The sequence below is a fragment of the Colobus angolensis genome, unplaced genomic scaffold (genome assembly GCF_000951035.1).
Source record: "Colobus angolensis palliatus isolate OR3802 unplaced genomic scaffold, Cang.pa_1.0 Scaffold18, whole genome shotgun sequence".
NCBI lineage: Eukaryota > Metazoa > Chordata > Mammalia > Primates > Cercopithecidae > Colobus > Colobus angolensis.
In genome coordinates this window covers 11071572-11081293 of record NW_012114932.1, presented here as the reverse complement: position 1 = coordinate 11081293, position 9722 = coordinate 11071572, and the positions used below count along the sequence as shown (strand labels likewise).

At 39.0% G+C, this 9722-nt stretch overlaps 1 pseudogene; it reads left to right on the top strand.

The window, feature by feature from the left end:
• Positions 1–1242: 1242 nt before the first annotated feature.
• LOC105509840 lies at positions 1243–2593 on the top strand (annotated as a pseudogene).
• The last annotated feature ends 7129 nt before the right edge of the window (positions 2594–9722 follow it).

The following is a 9722-nucleotide window of genomic DNA, read 5'->3' as shown; positions in this document are numbered from 1 at the left end:
CATCACTACTAAAAGAAATACAAATAATTAGCCGGGCGTGGTGTCAGGCACCTGTAGTCCCAGCTACTCGGGAGGCTGAGGCAGGAGAATGGCGTGAACACAGGAGGCGGAGTTTGCAGTAAGCCGAGATCGCACCACTGCACTCCAGCCTGGGCGACAGAGTGAGACTCGGTCTCAAAAAAAAAAGAAAAGAAAAAATTATCTTTCCTTTGTAATTTGATAAGACTAATTTATTCCAAAGTTTAGTTTCAGTGATAGTATCCTTCATGACCTTTGCCAAATCACATATAATCTCCATGATGATTTACTTTATATATTTTTCTTTGTATCAACTTGCTATTTATACCTAGAAACAACTGAGACAGCCAGGTGGGAGGCAGTCCCTGGAGAAACTCCAACCAGCCTCCCCACTGAGGTGGCGCCTCAGGAAGTTCATGCCCTTTGCAGTTGGGTGGAGCTTGGCCCCTCCTCTTCCTGTGTGAAACCTAGGATTCCAACCCTCTGGCAGGAAGCACTGTAGCGGAGGGATTCTCCCTTGTTTTTTTCCCCCTTTTCACCCAACAAAACCCTGCTTTACTCACCCTTTAAACCATCTGCGAAGCTAAATTTTCATGGCCATGGGCCAAACAAGAATTTCAACTTTAGCTGAAGTAAGGAAAAGTCCTGCAACACAATTATTTAAATATAAAGTTTAAATCAGTACCATAAGTAAGAAATTAATACTGTTTGCCATAAATGTATGGTAACCATAAAAATAAATACAATGAAAACCAAATAATACCATTGAGTCATACTTAGATGCAATTTCCTGATCAGTGGTCAATAATGGCTTTCATGTTTTTAAGGATGGGTACTAGCAATCATTAGAAAGGTGTTAAAGATATATTTTCAACAAATTGTTGCTTTCTCCTTAACCCAAAATACCCAAAAACAACAACAAAAAAACATCAAGTTACTAATGCTGATTCAATTATACATTATGCATAATAGGGAGAACACTAGGTTTAACAAATACAAAAATTTCCTAACAGACTCTAAAAAATAAACATTGACATTAAAATATATCCCCATACATAGGAACCACCAAAATCTCACTCTCGCCTGCCTGCTCTCTTGCTTACTTGCTCTTTTGCTTGTCCCCTCCTCGAGGATCCAAGGTGCTCTGACCACAGCCTGCAGCTGGGATGGGAGACAGAGGAGGTGGCTCAGGGAAAATGAGACTGTAGTGCTGGTGGTAGGAAGATGTTGGGCAGGGACGAGCAGCAGGAGTAAACTATCGCTGAGGACCTGGTCATGACCAAGTATCATCAGATGGGTGGGTGACAGGGCCAACTGGGTACTTTGGTCCTTGGTGGAAGCATCCAGCTCAGGTGTGTGGTTACTGAGCCTGTGTGAGGAAGGTGATGCCATGATTATGGCAGAAACAGGGAAAATCTTCAAGAAAGAAAAGGAAATGAGGAAAGGTATCGCTTTTCCCACCAGCATTTTGGTAAATAACTGTGTGTGTCACTTCTCTCCTTTGAGGAGTGACAAAGACTGTATTCTCAAAGAAGGTGACCTGGTAAAAATTGACATTGGTGTCCATGTGGATGCCTTCATCGCTAAAGTAGCTCATACTTTTGTGGTGGAGGTAGCTCAGGGGATCCAAATAACAGGGCAGAAAGCAGATGTTATTAAGGCAGCTCACCTTTGTGTTGAAGCTGCCCTATGTCTGGTCAAACCTGGAAACCATAACAAACAAGTGACAGAAGCCTGGAACCAAGTTGCTCATTCATTTAACTGCATGCCAGTAGAAGGTATGCTGTTACACCAACTGAAGCAGCATGTCATTGATGGTGAGAAAACCGTTATCCAGAACCCTGCAGAACAGCAGAAAAAGGACCATGAAAAAGTTGAATTTGATGTTTTCATCAGCATAGGAGAGGGCAAGGCCAAGGATGCAGAGCTACTATTTACAGAGGAGCCCCCTCTAAAGAATACGGACTACAAATGCAAACTTCACACGCCTTCTTCAGCGAGGGGAAAGGTGTTTTGATGCTGTGTCACTTAGTTTAAGAGCATTTGAAGATGAGAAGTAGGCTTGGATAGACGTGATGGAGTGTACCAAGCATGGACTGCTGCAACCATTTAATGTTCTCTATCAGAAAAAGGCTGAATTTGTTGATCAGTTTAAATTCGCAGTCCTGCTCATGCCCAATGGCTCCATGCTGATGAGCAGTGGTCCCTTTGAGCCTGACCTCTGCAAGTCTGAGATAGAGGTCCAGGATCCAGAGCCAAAGACCCTCCTACAGAGTTCTTCAAGCTGAAAACCCCAGAAAAAGAAAAAAAGAAGGCCTCCAAGGTTGCAGAGAATGCCACCAGTGAGGAAACGTTAGAAGAAAAGGAAGTTGGCAACTGGGGTGGGGCCTTCTCCCCAGATTGTTGCTCCTGCCTCATCCCCTTCCCACTGTATCCCAGGCTCTGTGAAGTGCAGTTCTTCTTCTCCACCTGGGACCACCCACAAAGCGGGGGTCTCCTTGCCCCCATCCCAGTTCCCCAACCCACCCCCTTCCAGCAACAACCAACTCCAACTGACTCTGGTCTTGGGAGGTGAGGCTTTCCAACTGCAAAAGACTACTTTAAATGAGAAAAAGAAATTGAATAATAGAAGCAGGAGTCAAAAACCAAAAAAGAAAGAAAGAAACTCCCACAGATTCAACAACAAAAAAATGTCTTAGAACAACAGAAAGACTTCTTGGAACTGTTAAGTGATTATAGCAAGGTTGCAGAATACAGGTAAATATGCAAACATCAATCACTTTCCTATATATAAACAAGGAACAAGTGGAATTTCAAATTAAAATATATCATCTACATTAACAACAATACTATAAAACACTTAAGTATAAATCTAACAAAATATGTTCAAGATCTATATGAAGAAAATGACAAAACTCTGATGAAAGAAATTAAAGAACTAAATGCAGGGATATTCCATGTTTATTACTAGAAAGACTCAATATGATTTTTCCCAACTTGGTCTATAGATTTAACATAATCCCAATCAAAATCTCAGCAAGTTATTTTGTGGTTATCAAAAAACTGATTACAAATTTTATGTGAAGAAGCAAAAGACCCAGAATAGCCAAAACAATATTGAAGGAGAACAAAATTGGGACTACTTGACTTCAAGACTTAGTATAAAGTTACAGTAATCAAGACAGTATGCTATTGCAAAAAGGAAAAAAATAGCCTGGTGCAGTGGTTCATGCCTATAATCACAACACTTTGGGAGGCAGAGGCAGGGGGATTGTTTGAGGCCAGGAGTTTGAGACCAGCCTGGACAACATAGTGAGACTCTGTCTCTACATAACAATTAAAAATTAACTATGTATGGTGGCTTGCAACCATAGTCCCAGCAACTCAGGAGGCTGAGGTAGGAGAAGAGCTTGAGCCTAGTGGTTTGAGGCTGCAATGAGCTACGATCATGCGGTCTCACCACTGCACTCAAACCTGGACAACAGAGTGATACTCTGTCTCTAAATAATAAAAATTTAAAAAGACAAATAGTTTAATGGAACATAACATAGAGACCAGTTAGAGACAAGGAATAAGCTCACACAAATGTCAACTGATCTTTGGCAAGGAAACAAAGACAATACGATGGAGAAAAGATAGTCTTTCAACAAATAGTGCTGGAGAAATAGGACATCTACATGCAAAAAAAATTTTTTTAAGGAATCTAGGCACAGACTTCACATGCTCCACAAAAATTATTTTGAAATGAATCATAGATGCAGATGCAAATGTAAAATGCAAAACTACAAAACTACAAAAAGATAACACAGGAGAAAATTTACATGATCTTTGACTTGGTAATGACTTTTTATATGTAATACCAGAGGCATGATCCATTAAAGAAATAATTGATAAGATGAACTTCATTGAAACTGAAAACTTCTGCTCTGCAAAATGTGCGATTAAAAGAATTAGAAGACAAGCCACAGACAAGAAGAAAGCATTTGCAAAAGTCACAACTAACAAAGGACTAGTATCCAAAATAGACAAAAAACTCTTAAAATTCAACAATAAGAAAATGAACCACTCGGTTGAAAATGGGCAAAAGGCCTGAACAGACACCTCATGAAGAAGATACAGAAGACAAGTATGCATATGAAAAAGTACTCATCATCACATGTCATTAGAAAATTGCACATTAAAACAACAAGGACATACCACTACTCAGCTATTAGAATAGCCAAAATACAAAACACTGACAAGAGCAAATGCTGACAAGGATGTGGAGCAACAGGACCTCCCATTCATTGCCAATGAGAATGCAACATGGCACAGCCAATTTGGAAAACAGTTTGGCACTTTCTTACCATACAATTTAGCAATTCTGCTCCTTTGTGTTTATCCAAATAAACTGTAAACTTATGCCCACACAAAAACCAATACATGGATGTTTATAGTAGCTTTAATTTCCATGAATTCTCGATTTATTTAAATATAAATTTCTGTAAATTTCAGTTTAATTTTTATAAACTGAAAGCAACCCTGATGTCCTTTATTAGGTGAATGGAGGGATAAACTGATAATCTAATTTATTCAACACTCAGAAGAAATGAGCTATCAAGCCATGAAAAGACATGGAGGAACGTTAGAAGCATTCAGATTGGTGAAAGACGCCAATCTAAAGGGGCTACACATGCAGTATTATTCCAACTACATGACATTCTAGAAAATGCAAAGCTATGGAGACAGTAAAAAAAATCAGTGATTGCCAGGGATTAGTAGGAAAGGAGGGTAAATACATGGAGTAAAGAGGATTTTTAAGGCGATGAGGTTATCCCGTATGATACTGTAATGGTGATCATGTCACACATTTGTCGAAACCTGTAACGATGTACCACTACTATTTATCCATAGAATTTTAAGAATCCATAGAATGTAGCACACCAATAGGAAACCCTGCTATAAACTATGGACTTTTGAATAATAATGATGCATTAATACAGATTCATTGATTGTAACTAATACATCACTCTGGTGTCAGATGTTGATTACAGAGGAGGCTGTACAAGTGTAAGGACAGCCAGTGTGTGGGAACACTGTACTTTCTGCTCAATTTAGCTGTGAAACGAAAACTGCTCTAAGAAAATAAAGTCTGCTTAAAAAAAAAAAAAAGATACAGGAAAAAAGATGCATCCCCATTACATTCCTCTATTTTTTTTTTTAATGTAAATGGATTCATCTTATTTTGTGGAGTTTCAGTAATTGATCAGTTCATGGAGAGGTTGTGTTCCCAGGTCAACTTGTATGTCAATTGTTGGAACTCAGAACAAACTTTTCCAAAGAGACAACTGTTAAATTGAACTAAATATGGCCTGAGAAGGACTCCATACTTCTATTTTTGAGTCTTTGTGGAGGAACTGCAACCTAACTTAATATAATAGGTAGACAAAATTGAGAATCTACCTTAGGAGTATGCACCTGTAACAGTGGCTGAGTCTTGGCCAATCCCAGCAGCCATACTTCAACCATTCGAACACTGTCGAGTGTTCAGACTGTGTTCAAGTAAGGCAAACGCTGAGCTGTAACCAATCCAGTTGTTTCTGTACCTCACTTCTGATTTCTGTAGGTCATTTCCCTTTTTTTGTCTATAAATCTTCCACCACATGGCTGTGCTAGAGTCTCTCTGAATCTGCTGTGATTCTGGGAGCTGCTCGATTCGTGAATTGTTCATTGCTCAATTAAACTCCTTTACATATAATTCGGCTGAACTTTTTCTCTTAAGACAACGTTCTCAGAGTGTTTAAATTCCTGTTTTCATCTACAAAAGCTTTTTCAGCTCAGTCCATAGCTGAGCATCTGGACTTAATATTTAAAAAACCCAATATGTTAGGTATACCTGTTAGAACTTTCTACCCATTCTCATAAAAGTAGAACTGTATGAGTTCTGAATTGCTTTTATTTGAATCTCTGCCCCAGCATTTTTGAATTAAAAAAATAGGGTAAGAATTATAGATTTATGGAAGGAGGGGTTCCTGGATAATATACCATACTTGGATGCACAGCGGAGACTACAGCTGGGTGTAAATCTTTGGAGGTTACAGGTTTGGAAGTTGGAGAAGGCATTTATGTGTGGTTTACTAGTAAGTGTTTTTTTTTTTTCTTTGGCTAAGAGTTTCTAACTTACGCGGGTATTCTTCCAAATATGAGAATCATAATCATGGCTCATATTTAGTGGGTGGTTTTATGTGCATGAAATTAAACTAATGACTTGGTATGGATTATCCAGTTAATCCTCAAAACAACCCTAAGAGATAAGTACTGTTATTATCCCCATTTTACAATAAGGAATTTTAAGCTTGGATAGTTTCAATAACTTGCCCAAAATCTCAGATTTAATAAGTGGCTATGTCTGGATTTAAATTGACTTAGTCTGCTAGTAGAGCTCAAACATCTAACTACTGCTTAAGGAAGTAGCTCAAATAAGAAAAAAAGAAAGAAAATGCCTGTTTAAAAATCAGCCTTGCTATTGGACTTGTGTCCATAAACGCATAACATGACCAGAGAAATACACTAAAATAATTTGGGGCTCTGAATAATTCAGGTCGTGAAATACTATGCTAACCCAAAGAATCCAGGTAAGTCTCCAAAGCTCAACACGAGTTTATTTACCTGAAAAATTGTGCCTAGTCACTTCCGTTTTAATTTGAAGAACTGAAAGAGGAAGCAAAAATGTATTGCCTTCAAACTGACATGTGCATAATAATTTTTTATGTCACATCCACGGTTCTTTTGCTTTTACTAAGTGAACCTCGGCTGAAACAATACTTTGTTTCCTGTTTGATTATTTTGTAATAAGCCTGGGCTAAATACTGGAAAGAATACTATGAAGAGAACAGAGCAATAAGCAGAGGACAGAGTAAATGACCTATCTGAGCAGTAGCATCTTCGATTCTTTGATCTGGGGAAACCTCTGATCAATGCAGCATGCAGAGGCATGGGTCAGGGGTTCCCTCTGCGTCAGTGGTGAAAGAGACACTTTGCCTAACTGCCACTCAGGGGAAACAATCGGGCTGAAGCTGGAGGAGCAGAAGAGAGAGGGAGTGAGAGACCCAGTAGGGAGCCTGCACAGAAGCATTCACACCATGGGCTATTAAGGCATGACCCGGAAGGCAGTGATGTGAAGTGCATCACAAAAACAGGACTAGCCTTGTAAGCTTCTGAAACTGAGTTTTAAGCATCTGTGATCTGCCTCCTGAACATTTGTATCTCTCTGTAGGAAGGAGGATGAAACAGCTGCACATGTTTTCTCCAGTGCTATAGACCTGTCATCAGCACTGCATTGTTTACATGTGGCTATAAGGTCTTTAAGCCCAGGATCCCTTAGCTATACAGCAGGGACAGATATTTACATGACAGCTGTGTCAATTGGAAGCAGCCTTGTGAGCTTGTTTGTTTCACTGAAGCTCCAGTCACCACCACCTGCCCCCTCCCCCACTGCCCCAAAGACACAAATCTAATTCTTCCCTCTTTTTAAAATGAGCTCCATGTTAATAATAGAACTGCAGTGCAGATGCTCAAAATGGAAATAGCTGGCATTTCCTTAACAAGACTCATAATTCTGCTAGAAATAATGGATTTCAAGTGAAATAGCTCGAGTCCAAGAAGAGTGGTTATAATTCATGACCAGACGCCCAAATGAAATCAAAATCTGGGAAACATGCAAAGTGCTAATTTTCTACATCAGTGGAATTTATCAAGTTCCTACTGATTAATTTGAACAGTGGTTTGGTTGTTCAATTGATAGAGCTTTGTTTGCCTTGCAAAGACATCTGAATGACATTGATTTAAATATTATTGCAACTTCCTGGTTTTGTGAAAAGCTTTTAACACTGTAAAAACCCTCTGAATCACAAGTGGCTAACATTAAGTGTTTTTATTTTTATTTTTATTATTCTTTAGTATTTGAGGCAAGATTCCTATTTACTTCACCAATGACGTGAAGAGCTCTGTATCTTTGAAGAACAATTACCATGTGTATTTCAAGAAGTGGTTTTTAATTCATTAGTGTTGCTTTAGTTTATGATTAGTTTTTCCAAATAAAGTACTTATTCTATAATAATGACTATTTACAATTAGCTTAGCTGAAAAATAAACCACTACTAAAATGCTTACCAATAGCTCAATATTGATAATATACCCTGATGTGGTTTGAATGTGTCTCCCAAACTTCCTGTGATGGAAATGAAGTCAGGTGCAGTGGCTCATGCCTGTAATCCCAGAACTTTGGAAGGCCAAGGCAGGAGGATCACTAGATCCTAGGAGTTCAAACTAGCTTGGCAGCATAGTAAGACCCTCATTTCTACCAAAAAAATGAAAATTAGCTGGGCGTGGTGGATGTGGTGGCACATACCTGTAGTCCCAGCTATTCAGGAGGCTTTGTTGGAGGATCACTTGAGCCTAGGAAGTGGGAAGTGGGGCCTAATTGGGTGCTATTTGGGTCATGAGGACACTGCTCTCATGAATAGATTAATGCTGTCATTGTGGGAATCAATTCATTATTGTGGGAACGAGTTCTTTTTAGGTCAAGTCTGGCTCCCATCTTGCTCTCTCTTACTCACTGTTGCTCTTCCACTTCCACTATGGGATGAGGCAGCAAGAAGGTCCTCACAAGATGCTGGTACCTTGATCTTAGATTTCCCAGACACTAGCATTGTTAGAAAATAAACTTCTATCCTTTATAAATTATTCAGTCTATGGTTGTTTGTTACAACAACACAAAACAAACTAAGACAAGACCTAAAACCTCTTTTCCACTATCTTACAATGTAAAATAGAAAAATGTTGTCTGACTTGGTATGTAAATAATGCCCTCTACTCCCACACTAAGATGTCTATGTCCTAACCCCAGAATCTACGAATGTTACTTTATCTGGCAAAATAGACAATGCAGATGTAATTAAGTTAAGGACTTTCTAATAGGGAAGTTATTCTGGGTTATCTGGGTGGGCCTGATACAATCACAGGTGTCCTTATAATGGGGAGGCTAGAAATGACGGTGACTGAAGGCTACAGAATAGTGGAAGCAAAGAGAGACTTGAAGGTGCTCCACTGCTAACTGAAAATGGAGAAAGGGCCACGAACTGAAGAATGTAGCTCTAGGAACTGACAAAGGCAAAGAAATAAATTTTCCCCTAGAGCTCCTGAGAGAGCCCAGTCTTGTCAACACCTTGGTTTCAACCCTTGTTGGTTTCAGAGCTGTAAGATAATAAATTTGTATTACTTTAAGCAACTAAGTTTGTGGTAATTAGTTACAGTAGCAATAGGAAACTAATAAACTAATACATTGACTAACCCCAGGACTTAGAGCAATTAATGCCCTTAGATTGGTGGAAGGAGTGACTATTTCATTAGAACTAGAAAACATAGGCTAAAATTTAGTGTATTCATTTAGCTTAAGGTACAAAATTTCTAGTCATTTTAAAGTGAAACACAACCATCCTACTCTGAGGCCATGTTAGGTGATTTAGGATTCTGTTCAGCTGAACATGGCTGGTCCCAAAAGCAGCATGCCTTTGGAATACCCAAAGGGTTCTGAAAGGACTGAGATAATAAATGAGCTGTCCAATTATTCAGGAAATTATTAACAGGTGTTGTACAATTCATGTTCTGTCATTATACATCATTCATCAAGTTAACAGCTTCAAATTGTTAATTGAGGGTCATAT